Below are 15,861 nucleotides of genomic sequence, written 5' to 3' on the forward strand. Positions count from 1 at the left end.
ACAGGAATGACATCACGAATGTATCTGTTTAGCTCACTTTTTTTCACGCAATACAAAACGTACACATTTCAATCCAAGTATCTATAGGCTGCCAGTGTACGCACCCTGAAGTGGACTCGGCATGTCACATAGCTTTCAGGAGAACCGGAGAGGAATCAATCCTGAGATGAGAAGTCTTTGTATATGCTGAACTACAACAATAACAACACAAAATCTCAAAATAAACTTGGAAGTTATCAGACTCAATACGGAGCAGACAAACATGTTAGGATTGTGAGTCCCACTGCCAGGACAGTAAAAGCAGAAGCAGGTGACGATTAAGTCATTAAGTTCCATCTTTAAAATATGAGTCAAAGTCACAAGAATGGAGTATTTATATCTACACATAGCGCACATTGCAGAGAAAATGGATACCCTTGAGAACACATAGACAACCATGGCCTACCATTACTGATGGCACCATCCACTTCCACAGTAGCATATGACTCTTAGCCAATGCTAACCATTTCCTGAATAGAAGCAGGTGGCTCATGGTTAGCACTGACAACATGGTTGCATGGACATAGTCAGCATTCATAGAGCGCGAATACCAAATGTACCAGTGACAGCTCGTCTGATCTGGACCTAACTGGTCAGCCTCGGCACAATGACAACTCCATGACAACTGACCCCGTCCCACCCAGCCCCTCCCTACCACAGCTGCTGGCCCAGCCTGGCCAGGACTGGACTGTCAAGCCAGACTCATACTATACCAGAGGAGGCTGGTAGGAGGAGCTATAGGAGGACGGGCTCATTGTAATGGAACAGAGTCAAACACGTTGTTTCCGTGTGTTTGATGTGTTTGGTACCATACCCATTCATTCCATTCCAGCCATTAAAATGAGCCCGTCCTCCTATATCTCCTCCGACCAGCCTCCTCTGTACTGTATATACAGTGACAGACAGTGGATATACTGTAGCAATGATGATAGGAGAAACTGATTCAGATACTTTACTGAACACTGAAAAGTTACTGAATAAATATATTCCCTTCGGCCAATTACACACTCCAGCAACACAATCATACACAACACTGCCCCATTTACTTATTACAGGCTAACGATGAATGATATTTGATATGAAACGAAGGGGAGGACTGGCAGCATGTCAGTGCAGCGACACCCAGGGTAATACTGGTCTATCTCAGGAACAGAATAATAGTGTCTGTCTAAGCCTGCCTAACTCCCACCCTGTCACCATGGTGCTGAGGGCACAATGCAGGCTGGGGTGGGCAGGGCAATTTAATATTAAGATGCTAATTTCAGCCTTCTTAAAACCTCTCCTCACCCTCAGCTCTGCTGCTGAAAATACTGCTGAGACATCTCATCTCCAAGAGAGCCACTTCCTCTTGCTCTTTCCTCTAGTTCAAGGACTAGGGTGAAGTTTCCCCAAGACAGTGATCTTGAGTCAATTTTGACATTCTCTCACTAACAGTTAGGGTTAGGATTTGGGGAGAGGAAACTCACCCTAGATTTGTACCTAGGGACAACTTCACCCCAGAGCCTTGTTCTGAGGGGTTTCAATATGGCAGCCATCTTGGATGATACTTCCTTACAGTAGTGATATTACTGATATTGAATAAATTAGTTTCTACTGCAGCACCACAACCCATGTTTGGCCGCATCTGTTTAGTCAGGCTCTGGTTGACCTTTACCCCCTCCACCAGTCCTGGGGTGAGACTCGGGGACAGTGTTGGAATCAGCTGCTGACTCACTATGACAGATGCGTTCCTACCCAACACTTTGACAGATGCCCTCCTACCCTAACACCAGACCAGATTCCTACCAGGAAACAACTGAAAGTTGTTTACATCAGAGTGGAAGGTTATTGAGGAGATTATCATAACAGCAGTAGGTTTGGCAGCAGTAGGCTAGGCCGCTGACCGCAGTTAAATTCTTTGGAACTGTTCACGGTATTCTCCTTTTATGCACTCTGAACGTACATTGGTAGTACCTTCAGGTCCTAATGGCCTGGTACTCATGGCTCTATTGTCCCTCTAACCACTCTTAAATCAATGCAAAATGCAATCGAAAATCACATAAACACATCATCAAAACAGTATAGTGTTTTTAAGAGAGCAAGCTTTTTTTTGCAACTTTCTCAAATCATCAATAGTCTATAGTCGCATCATGCAGCCCATATATGTCTTGATTTCTAAGACATTCTAAGACAAGGTTTGTATCATTCACAACCAAAGTTGCCAAATAACTCTAAATCTAGCATACAGGACCTGTTTCAAATGATCACTTTTACGCTCAACACAGTCACTTATATGTGCACTCGCTCTGGAATGGGAAAAATATCCTTTCCATTTTATTTATCCAAGTTCAATAATATTCTTCTTAATATAAAATCATATAAAATAAAATAATGTCACAGGACTTATTAGCATATCTTGTCTGCTAAATGAACAAGCCTACAGCCCATGGCATGGAGCATAGCCAGATAACATACAGTAGACCAACTCATATTCTGCTCTTCTGGAATCAATTTTCTTCATAATGTCTCTTTAGACCTGCCTAGAATTAATCATGGATTTATTGTGATGGTGTATAATAAATTGACGAATTATACTTTTTTTAATGTAGATGTTCCAAAAGCGTGTATGTGGCTTGTAAGCGTGGAGGCCTGGAGATGCTAAACATGTTTATGTTAATTAACGGTCAATCACCGTGAGACTGAGAGGCTTTTACATGACAATAACCAGCTGACAAAATGGAATGACCGCCAAAGGCTCTATTTAGATCAGGAAAAAAAACAAATTGAACGTGCTCTTGACCTGTCCTGTACCCCAGCGCCAGGCAGGCAGGGTCTCCATAACAACAGGTCTAACAACAGAACATGGCTGTGGTTCCTGTGCCAGAGGTATCTTGGCTCTGTCGCTTCCTGGTCTCCAAATAACACGGCATCTCTGAATGTAGGTCAAACACATAGCCAACGCACCACTACCATCGATTGACTGGGCTCCACTCAACTCCAAATTAAACATACAGTACAGTACTGGTCACAGGGGGATACAGAATGGGTAAAAATATCAGGGAAGGATCATAAAATGTCTTTCAACAGCAGTTCACCTCCAGCTAACACAGGAAACGCTTCATTAAAGTGTCTGCATGACCTGTCAGCGAACCTGTCAATAGGGCATATAAGGTGAAACTATCATGTCTAAGTGTTGTCAGCTATGCAACACGTCCTATTATTTACTAACCACACGTTGCTACAAAGACCTACAAATCCAATGCAATTAGTTATGTATGGGTCTTCGATACGCGGCAGATTTATATTCACAAGATAACAGACAAAAACATCATGAAGTAAAAGCATCCCTTCAAAGTGAATACCCTATGGCTCTGCTTAGCATTTGAAAAAATGTTGAATAATTGAAGCTCCTTAAAAGAAACTCGTGACATTTCACCGCTGCTGTTTAAAGGTATTGTACTGCTGTCACTTTGCAGCATGCTCACGACTGACTTTGATGACAAAAGCACACACACACACACACTTTTGTTCACTAGTATAAAGTCCACTGTAATTGCGATAACGTTAACTATCCCCAAACACAGTAACCACCATCAATATTATCTGACCATTCTGAATCAAATATTGTCCAGAGGCCTCTTTACAAAACACATCCTGTTCAAAGATCATGTGGTTATACAACCCATTCATTAACAATTCCTTCACATATTGTCCAAATCCAACAGTTCTAGCCAGCCTTACCTGTCACAGACGTGAGATAGTCTCTGGGATTTCCTCTACACTATTCTGATGAAAGTTTAATTCAAAGCAAAGTCAACCAGTACTGTCTAGTAGTGTTCAGTACCTCTGACTACTGGTATCAGAGCTTGTCTATCATGTAGAAGGTTCTGGTTGGTGTGAGTGTCTCTCTCTATCCACACTGACCTGAATCTCTCACTGGAGGAGAAGGACAGGGTTGGGCTCCCTCCCCTCTCACAACACTAGGGGGGTTATTTTAGGCTTTGACCTCACCCTCCTCTCTGAGTTAACCCAACCCCCCCGCCAAGTGGGTGCAGCTGCCACAGGGGGCAGTGGGTGGGGTGTAGAGGGGGTGTAGGGGGAGTTCAAGGGTATTTGAGTCATTTCTAATGCCCTGTGATTCTAGTCCTTGTTTGTTAAATCACTTGTTTCAAATGTTGTTGCATAACTCTGCAAAGAAGTTCATGCAAAACGGTAGAAGGTGACATCACACATCTCTTATTCTACATGGCAGGTTTGTGCAAGCAATCTCTGTACATGCTATAATTAAGCAATAAGGCCAGAGGGGGTGTGGTATATGGCCAATATACCACGGCTAAGTGTTGTTCTTTCGCACGATGCAACGCGGAGTGTCTGGACACCGCCCTTAGCCGGGGTATATTGGCCATATATCACAAACCCCCGAGGTGCCTTATTGTTATTATAAACTGGTTACCAATGTAATTAGAAGAGTAAAAATACATGTTTTGTCATGCCCGTGGTATACGGTCTGATATGCCCATGGTATACAGCCAATCAGCATTCAGGGCTCGAACAATCCAGTTTATAACAAATAACATTATTACCACATGTTTTGTCATTGGCGCCCTCAGTAGTCACAGCTTACGTTGTAACGTAGCTTTTCCTTTGTGGAGCCTGAACTAACAGGGTGCTAATGTTGCTAAGTAAAGGTACTCAGCTAGCCAAACACCATAAACTAGCCTTTACCAGCAATACCAATGGAAGCACACACAACCTCACAAAGCCAGATCTGCATGCAAAGCACACACACACACACACGCACGCACGCACGCACGCACGCACGCACGCACGCACACACACACACACACACACACACACACACACACACACACACACACACACACACACACACACACACACACACACACACACACACACACACACTTGTTGCAGAGAGACATGAGATGGTTGAATTCCTGGGATTCTCCGCGGCGCTGGGATTACATCACTAGAAATACAGTTTTACAAACAGCTGCAAGCCACCTCGTTGAACACTGATCCTAGAGTATAAATAAAACTGTGGGCGTTTGAACTGTCTCCCACTGAGGCGTCTCTGTATGTCTGCGCCGGTGTGTGTGTGTGTGTGTGTGTGTGTGTGTGTGTGTGTGTGTGTGTGTGTGTGTGTGTGTGTGTGTGTGTGTGTGTGTGTGTGTGTGTGTGTATTGGAAAGTGTGTGATCACATTACTTGGCTGTATCACACACACACACACACACACACACACACACACACACACACACACACACACACACACACACACACACACATGCATACATGCAGCTGCTACATGCACTTGCTAGGTCTAAGCGAGGCTCTATGACTGAGACTGGGTGATATAACAGCTATGTAACACCTAAGGGCAGTCTAAACATCGACTTCCCTTCACTCACATATTGTCTACATTGACAGCAGAATTCTTTCCAAACACACAATGAAAGTATCACTATAGTAACAACCTCCTTCATTTCTCACCCATCACCATGATGTCAAGTCTTGTAGCATAACAGATTGCTTAAGCGGTCCACTTAATCAAGTTATATGCAGAGGGTCAATCCTTTACTTGTATCTTTATCATAACTGTCATGGGCTGGCTCCACCAGGGTCTATGTCCCATGGTTATAACTGAATAACTCTTCCATGATACAATGGCAAGGTCAGGACAAAGACAGGCCTCCTAAATATAGACAGCAGACAAGGGCAGAGATGCAGGAAGTGCAGGCTGGGATGATGGGGATAGATGCTAGAACGTAGGCTTTTTCAGCAGACCTTTAAACAGTCACAAAGGTAATCCTTGAAAGGGTAATGCAAAAATCAGGGGAGAACATTAGATATGGAATGATGATTGGGCATCTGTGTGCTATAATTATTAATGGAGCTCTACAGTTGAAGTCTGAAGTTTACATACACTTAGGTTGGAGTCATTAAAACTAATTTTTCAACCACTCCACAAATATCTTGTTAACAAACTAAGGTATTGGAGTGGCCATCACAAAGCCCTGACCTCGATCCTATAGAAAATTTGTGGGCAGAACTGAAAAAGTGTGTGCGAGCAAGGGGGCCTACAAACCTGACTCAGGCAACCCGAAATGTTTGACCCAAGTTAAACAATTTAAAGGCAATGCTACCAAATACTAATTGAGTGTATGTAAACTTCTAACCCACTGGGAATGTGATGAAATAAGTAAAAGATGAAATAAATCATTCTCTCTACTATTATTCTGACATTTCACATTCTTAAAATAAAGTGGTGATCCTAACTGACCTAAGATAGGGAATTTTTATTAGGATTAATTAGTATTTGGAAGCATTGCCTTTAAATTGTTTAACTTGGGTCAAACGTTTCGGGTAGCCTTCCACAAGCTTCCCACAATAAGTGGTGTGAATTTTGTCCCATTCCTCCTGACAGAGCTGGTGTAACTGAGTCAGGTTTGTAGGCCCCCTTGCTCGCACACACTTTTTCAGTTCTGCCCACATATTTTCTATAGGATCGAGGTCAGGGCTTTGTGATGGCCACTCCAATACCTTGACTTTGTTGTCCTTAAGCCATTTTGCCACAACTTTGGAAGTATGCTTGGGGTCATTGTCCATTTGGAAGACCCATTTGCAACCAAGCTTTAACTTCCTGACTGATGTCTTGAGATGTTGCTTCAATATATCCACATCATTTTCCGCCCTCATGATGCCATCTATTTTGTGAAGTGCACCAGTCCCTCCTGCAGCAAAGCACCCACACAACATGATGCTATCAACCCCATGCTTCACGGTTGGGGTGATGTTCTTCGGCTGGCAAGTCTCCCTCTTTTTCCTCCAAACATAACAACAGTCATTATGTCCAAACAGTTCTATTTTTGTTTCATCAGTCAGAGGACATTTCTCCAAAAAGTACAATCTTTGTCCCCATGTGCAGTAGCAAACCATAGTCTGGCTCTTTTATGGCGGTTTTAGAGCAGTGGCTTCTTCCTTGCTGAGCGGCCTTTCAGGTTATATACAGTGCCTTGCGAAAGTATTCGGCCCCCTTGAACTTTGCGATCTTTTGCCACATTTCAGGCTTCAAACATAAAGATATAAAACTGTATTTTTTTGTGAAGACTCAACAACAAGTGGGACACAATCATGAAGTGGAACGACATTTATTGGATATTTCAAACTTTTTTAACAAATCAAAAACTGAAAAATTGGGCGTGCAAAATTATTCAGCCCCTTTACTTTCAGTGCAGCAAACTCTCTCCAGAAGTTCAGTGAGGATCTCTGAATGATCCATTGTTGACCTAAATGACTAATGATGATAAATACAATCCACCTGTGTGTAATAAAGTCTCCGTATAAATGCACCTGCACTGTGATAGTCTCAGAGGTCCGTTAAAAGCGCAGAGAGCATCATGAAGAACAAGGAACACACCAGGCAGGTCCGAGATACTGTTGTGAAGAAGTTTAAAGCTGGATTTGGATACAAAAAGATTTCCCAAGCTTTAAACATCCCAAGGAGCACTGTGCAAGCGATAATATTGAAATGGAAGGAGTATCAGACCACTGCAAATCTACCAAGACCTGGCCGTCCCTCTAAACTTTCAGCTCATACAAGGAGAAGACTGATCAGAGATGCAGCCAAGAGGCCCATAATCACTCTGGATGAACTGCAGAGATCTACAGCTGAGGTGGGATACTCTGTCCATAGGACAACAATCAGTCGTATATTGCACAAATCTGGCCTTTATGGAAGAGTGGCAAGAAGAAAGCCATTTCTTAAAGATATCCATAAAAAGTGTCGTTTAAAGTTTGCCACAAGCCACTTGGGAGACACACCAAACATGTGGAAGAAGGTGCTCTGGTCAGATGAAACCAAAATTGAACTTTTTGGCAACAATGCAAAACGTTATGTTTGGCGTAAAAGCAACACATCTCATCACCCCGAACACACCATACCCACTGTCAAACATGGTGGTGGCAGCATCATGGTTTGGGCCTGCTTTTCTTCAGCAGGGACAGGGAAGATGGTTAAAATTGATGGGAAGATGGATGGAGCCAAATACAGGACCATTCTGGAAGAAAACCTGATGAAGTCTGCAAAAGACCTGAGACTGGGACGGAGATTTGTCTTCCAACAAGACAATGATCCAAAACATAAAGCAAAATCTACAATGGAATGGTTCAAAAATAAACATATCCAGGTGTTAGAATGGCCAAGTCAAAGTCCAGACCTGAATCCAATCGAGAATCTGTGGAAAGAACTGAAAACTGCTGTACACAAATGCTCTCCATCCAACCTCACTGAGCTCGAGCTGTTTTGCAAGGAGGAATGGGAAAAAATTTCAGTCTCTCGATGTGCAAAACTGATAGAGACATACCCCAAGCGACTTACAGCTGTAATCGCAACAAAAGAAGGCGCTACAAAGTATTAACTTAAGGGGGCTGAATAATTTTGCACGCCCAATTTTTCAGTTTTTGATTTGTTAAAAAAGTTTGAAATATCCAATAAATGTCGTTCCACTTCATGATTGTGTCCCACTTGTTGTTGATTCTTCACAAAAAAATACAGTTTTATATCTTCATGTTTGAAGCCTGAAATGTGGCAAAAGGTCGCAAAGTTCAAGGGGGCCGAATACTTTCGCAAGGCACTGTATATAGGACTTGTTTTACTGTGGATATAGATACTTTTGTACCTGTTTCCTCCAGCATCTTCACAAGGTCCTTTGCTGTTGTTCTGGGATTGATTTGCACTTTTCGCACCAAAGTACTTCGCCACTGGCGCCAAGATTGGCAAATTCGTCACTGGCGCCCTGTGCTCCTCACAGATGAAAGCAGGTTCACACTGAGCACATGTGACAGACGTGACAGAGTCTGGAGATGCCGTGGAGAACGTTCTGCTGCCTGCAACATCCTCCAGCATGACCGGTTTGGCGGTGGGTCAGTCATGGTGTGGGGTGGCATTTCTTTGGTGGGCCGCACAGCCCTCCATGTGCTCGCCAGAGGTAGCCTGACTGCCATTAGGTACCGAGATGAGATCCTCAGACCCCTTGTGAGACCATATGCTGGTGCAGTTGGCCCTAGGTTCCTCCTAATGCAAGACAATGCTAGGCCTCATATGGCTGGAGTGTGTCAGCCGTTCCTGCCATAGGAAGGCATTAATGCTATGGACTGGCCCGCCCGTTCCCCAGACCTGAATCCAATTGAGCACATCTGGGACATCATGTCTCGCTCCATCCACCAACGTCACGTTGCACCACAGACTGTTCAGGAGTTGGCAGATGCTTTAGGTCAGGTCTGAGAGGAGATCCCTCAGGAGACCATCCGCCACCTCATCAGGAGCATGCCCAGGCGTTGTAGGGAGGTCATACAGGCACGTGGAGGCCACACACACTACTGTGCCTCATTTTGACTTGTTTTAAGGACATTACATCAAAGTTGGATCAGCCTGTAGTGTGGTTTTCCACTTTAATTTTGAGTGTGACTCCAAATCCAGAACTCCATGTGTGATAAATTTGATTTCCATTGATCATTTTTGTGTTTTGTGTTTTGTTGTCAGCACATTCAACTATGTAAAGAAAAAAGTGTTTCATAAGAATATTTCATTCATTCAGATCTAGGGTGTGTTATTTTAGTGTTCCCTTTATTTTTTTGAGCAGTGTATTTGGCTAAGGTGTATGTAAACTTCCGACTTCAACTGTACTTATAAACAGTGGTAGACCACAAACATTTCAGCATCAACATTCTTTGTGTACAATACAATTCAGTCAATTCAGATACAGTGCACATGATTCTATTTCAAAGTTAAAATATCAAAGTGAAAGTTTCAAATTCAGTCAAAATCAATTGTCTGTCGGTCTTCAGATGTGCCACCTACTGGAATGATGAAAAGTGAACATTATAACATTGTAACATGTCCAACAAACCCCACTAGATGGCAGACTTTACCAATGAACCCAAACATTGAATCAAAACAGACACGTTCATCCTGAAAGACCCAGTTAGAAATAGGAATAGTCCCCAGAATGCAGCTAACAGAATGTCCTGTGTCTGATGTTGTTACAGCATATTGCTTACAGTGGAGATGTTGGTCAGGTCTTGGGTTCTAACGGTACGTTTTAAATAGATGGAGGGAGATTTGAGGGGAGATTAAGAGATTTGACTGAAAGGCACAGAGGAGGAAATGAAACCTACTGGGCCAATAACAGGATTGGCAGATGAAAAAGCATGATGTCATCCCCTATAACAGCTGAGTGAGAAAGAGAGTGATATAGAAATGCCTCTAAAGACAAACGCATGACATGGATCATTTCTGATCGTCTCAAGATCAAACAGTAGATCAACCGCAATTCCCGCAATCTACATTTGAACCACAACGTTCATTTAAATAACTTCTATTCAATATATTTACAGCTTCATAACTGCATACTAGTTTCACCGCTACGGGTGTCCTCAAGAAACACATACCATATCAACAACGCAACGTCTTCATCGCTGTTGTAAGACACCTTTGAGAGCAGCAAGACCATTGTACTCTTGTTTGAGGAGAAAATATTTATCTGGGAACACAACGTTATCAATGACACACAGAGCAAGAGGCAGTGGAGCCCTGGCCAGGCAATACGTCAACCGGTCTGCGTCACTTTCTCATAGGAAGCCAACCACCGCAACAAAGAGATCAGTCACTCACTCTCACAACAAGGGCCTGTATCCACAATGCGTCTCATAGAGCTGATCTAGGGTCAGGTCCTCCTTGTCTTGTTCATTACGACGTGAAAGGCAAAACTGATCCTAGATCAGTGATCCTAGATCAGCGATCCTACTCTGAGACGCTTTGTGAATACGGGACCAGACACTGACTCAGGATGTCACATGTTCAGCATTCTCCAGACAGACAATGCACAGCTTCAGCTAGAGAATGGAGAGGTCTGTCTGTAAGCAAGCATGGGTGCATCCTAAATGGCACTCTGTTTCCTATATAGTGCACTACTTCCATTCCCTGGTCGAAAGTAGTGTACTACATGCCATTTCAGACCCAGGCACCGAGTTCAGCTAGACTATCCATCGACTGAAAGGTTGGGGAAGGTGGTCCAAAGTGTCAGGTCACCAGTGGGTCCTTTCTAATGCCAAAGGTCAACGCGAAGGTTGGGACAGTCAGACTGACTAAGCCTCTCTGACTGGTCCAAAAACTGGAATACATGATGACTCAGCAGCACTAACAGGACAAATGAGGCACGCACACACACACATAGACACACACACTCTCTCTCTTACTGCCTTTTCCCTCTCCCTGTGAATATTTCGGTGCGTAAACAGAGGTAACCTTACGAGAGGTGAAAGCTCTTAGAGATGATGCTGCAGTTTGTGAGTGTGTGTGTTTGTGTGTGTTCTAACAGGAAGCCTTCCCTCTCTTTGTCACGCCAAAGGCATGTTTTATTCACAGTATCCAGAAACAGCAGAGAGGAGAGGAAGGGCTATATAAAGACCGCACACCATCAGGGAGACTAGCTAGCATCGTCCACTCTCTCTGTGTGTTTCACTTAGTCACACAATAACATGGGCCTCGCCCCTCTCCCATTCCTGCAGCAGAAGTCTCAATGTTAGCTGTGATTGTATGAGACACACACTGACCAAACTTTAGTTTTTTTTAAAGCATAAAAACGTCTATTTTCTAAGCAATGTCTTTAGTGCGGATGCTCTATACATGAAATGTAATCTCTAAACTCTATTATCAGAGTGACATGGGCCTCTCCCATTTGTGCAGCACAAGCCCCAAAGATAATCTATGACGTGAATCTCAATCCCACATAAAATATGCCCAGTGATTAGCGGGAACATCTCAGCAGGTGGGGATGAGCAAGATAATAGCAGCCAGCCAGCCAGCCAGCCAGCCAGGCAGCACAGCATTAAGCCCCAGGGGTTAGCCACTGGAGAGCATCTCACTCTACCATAATGAATCTAGTAATAAACACCAGCATTAGCTCCTGCATTAAAACTGTTCACAAAGACTGCATTTTAACAAAGGACCAACTTTACTATCTAAAAATTAATACTCAAAGATAGGCATTGATAAGAGAGATGACCATTTGTCCATTCATGCTGAAGTGATATGAATTGAAAAGTGCAAAATTGACTGAATAGGGATTACATAATCCAAGACTAGTGTCATGACGCTGGCCTGGGGGTAGGTTTATGACAGTCATAAATACCTCTACACCCCCCTTTTTCCTCTCCCTACCCTACTGATGTGACTATTGAAAATCCCTTGGTTAACATAGAGATTCTGGGAACATCAGAAAGTGGGGGGAAATGAACCATATTTTGGTAATCCAACCAGTTGAACATATGTGTTGGTACTTAATGAATATGATGTCAGTTCGGTTGTCATGAGATGAGATCATCAATGATAGGATGACATAAACTGTACAGTGGAAAGTCTACACATTATAGCTATCAGATTCACATGTAATTGTGGTGCAATTTAAATGTTTGAATATGAAATTATTTGTGAGGGGATGAAATGTGATTTTAGCTTCTAAAATGTGAGAATTGGATTTTCATGAGTGAATTAGGCCCGACTCGGTGGCTCGCCCACGTGAAGAGACATTGGTTATAAACTATGAAACACGCCCTCCTCTCTCTTCCTATATAAAGCCTTGACGACAATATAATAGCGGTTCCGGGTACATTAGGATGACGATCCGATGTCAGAAGGATTCAGATAATAACTACAGAACGAAGCCAACCTCAGCGTGAGCTTTGGTTGCGAATGGTATGAACTTTGAACTCTTATTCACTACTGAAGTGATACCACCTAGCCGTTGAATTAGCAACAGCAGCTGCAAACGTGGGCTAGGAAAGAACAGACCGAGTATCTCGTCTACCACACAACAACGTTACTACAATGTATCCAATTCACCAAAGAGACATTCTTCCGAGGACAGGAAGATCTCTGTTGGCCAACACGACCAGCATCTACGACCAACCTACCGAAGCGCAGATCAGAGTAAATATTTATTGCATTTTCCTTTTCCAAATGGGCGGTAATTTAGAATGCATAAGATTCTGTATTTACGATAGAGTAGCTGCCTACGGCCCGACAGAGACATCGCTTCTCCATTTGTTCTTCAGTCTTCCCGCTCTTTCACTCAAACCCAACCCACTTTCTTTGTGTAACCAGCTGTCATATCTGTTCCGTCCGCTAGGGACTTTTTCTTTCATGACATAATTTGTAATCAAGGTATGATTCATTTTGTGTATATGTAATTTTGTGTGATTAGTTACGTATTTAGTAAATAAATAATTAAACCCAATTTTGTATTGCTGATTCAACTTGTTAGCCAGGGTTCGTGAAGATAACCAAGAATTTACAACTTTCAGATGAGACTGAAATAAGGTCACGATTAATATTGACTGCTATTGATGTAAAATATTACTAGGTCTTTAAGAGTTTATTCGGAAGATAACAGCTCTATAAATATTATTTTGTGGCATGTCATATCACTTAATCCGGCATAGCCAAAGACACGACTCTAGGTTTAGGAAGGGATTATGGAAGGGTACAGTTTGAACAATTTAGGCATGGTCATTTCATTTGCCTTTGATCCTTCATGCAGGCACACTATTGACAAAGTATACATCCCAAATGGTACCCTATTCCCTATATAGTGCACTACTTTTGACCAGAGCCTTATGGTAAATCCTTTTTGACCAGAGCCCACATCCATCTATAAACACAGGTGTAATGCTGTTCCCCCCATTAACACTATTCTAAGGCAACCGTCTTTTGTCAAAACAATGAATAGAATACTGTATACTTATGTAACCAAATCTACCATAATCCTTCTTCAGGATATTTTCAGGTAAATGTAGTAGCCTACCTATGATGCATCGCTTCACGGAGATGATTCTAAACTAAAACACCTCAGTAATGTGTACACAGACACGGTATCAGGCATCTTTTCTACTTGAGACATTACATCATTCACATTGTGTGTCCTCTGTATCCTTCATACAATCTAATACTCGTACTCAGTCTCTATATAGTGTACAGAGTGACACGGCTCCCCCTGAAGACGGTCTATTATGATTGAGAGGACACAGGCTGAAAAGAGATAAGTAACGTCCACCTATTAGCACCATCCATACCAACATTAGCCTACATCATCACGGTCTGTGGTGTCGCAAATGGCGTCTTATGGTGAGGTGATTATTGAGGAGGATTAGTGAGCAGGCACACTGACAGAAACCTTTCTATATATATATATATATATATATATATATATATATATATATATATATATCACAGTCCACAGATGAGCTTTCAACACTGTCGGTCTGTTTGTGATATCCACACAGAGAGGGGAGAGACAGACCGGTGGTTTAGGTTGTACGACAGTTACGGGAGCGCCTGTCAATGTCTTCCAACTGTCTACCAACTGTCTGTCCTGTCTGAGTGTGTTTTGACTACTCTGATTATGACTGTTTTGCTGTACATGTATGGCATTAGTATGGTATGACAACGATACTCAGGGGAGTTGGCTAAAAGCACATGTTGATTTGAACCAGACTTGAACAAACTAAAGACAGACTGGATATACTGTACATTACATCTAAGTTACCATGTTGAGAAGTACACTAGTAAGCAGTTTCTATACTTGTTACCATCCGGGAGTGTAATAGAAACAAGTCAGCAGAGTAGATTTCTGACATTTTGCACTAAAGTTTGGACACAACAACTCATTCAAGAGTTTTCTTTTGATTTTACTATTTTCTCCATTGTACAATAATAGTGAAGACATCAATACTATGAAATAACACATGCACACTACCATTCAAAAGTTTGGGGTCACTTAGAAATGTCCTTGTTTTTGAAAGAAAAGCACATCAACATGGTTGATGTTGTAAATGACTATTGTAGCTGGAAACGGCAGATATCTTCATGGAATATCTACATAGGCGTACAGAGGCCCATTATCAGCAACCATCACTCCTGTGTTCCAAGGCCAGTTTTATTGCTTCTTTAATCAGGACAACAGTTTTCAGCTGTGCTAACATAATTGCAAAAGTGTTTTCTAATGATCAATTAGCCTTTAAAAATCATAAACTTGGATTAGCTAACACAACGTGCCATTGGAACACAGGAGTGAGGGTTGCTGATAATGGGCCTCTGTACGCCTATGTAGATATTCCATTAAAAATCTGCCGTTTTCAGCTACAAGAGTCATTTACAACATTAACAATGTCTACACTGTATTTCTGATCAATTTGATGTTATTTTAATGGACAAAAAATGTGCTTCTCTTTCAAAAACAAGGACTTTTCTAAATGACCCCATACTTTTGAACGGTAGTGTATGTAATAACCAAAAAAGTGTTAAACAAATCCAACTATATTTTATATTTGAGATTCTTCAAATCTAGCCCACCTTTGCCTTGATGACAGCTTTGCACACTCTTGGTATTCTCTCAACCAGCTTCTTGAGGTAGTCACCTGGAATGCATTTCAATTAACAGTTGTGCCTTGCTAAAAGTTAATTTGTTTGAGCCAATCAGTTGTGCTGTGACAAGGTAGGGTTGGAATACAGAAGATAGCCCTATTTGGTAAAATACCAAGTCCATATTATGGCAAGAACGGCTCAAATAAGCAAAGAGAAACTGCAGTCCATCATTACTTTAAGAGATGAAGGTCAGTAAATCCGGACAATTTCAAGAACTTTGAAAGTTTCTTCAAGTGCAGTCGCAAAAACCATCAAGCGCTATGATGAAACTGGCTCTCATGAGGAGAGGACCGCCACAGGAAAGGAAGACTCAGAGTTACCTCTGCTGCAGAGGATAAGTTC

At 42.3% G+C, this 15,861-nt stretch overlaps 1 protein-coding gene across 1 annotated transcript in view; it reads right to left on the reverse strand.

The window, feature by feature from the left end:
* Window positions 1-15,861, reverse strand: part of LOC135507986 (A-kinase anchor protein 6-like) — a 192,158-nt gene that overhangs the window by 155,710 nt on the left and 20,587 nt on the right.

The sequence above is a fragment of the Oncorhynchus masou genome, chromosome 21, assembly GCF_036934945.1.
Source record: "Oncorhynchus masou masou isolate Uvic2021 chromosome 21, UVic_Omas_1.1, whole genome shotgun sequence".
In the NCBI taxonomy this organism is placed as follows: Eukaryota; Metazoa; Chordata; class Actinopteri; order Salmoniformes; family Salmonidae; genus Oncorhynchus; species Oncorhynchus masou.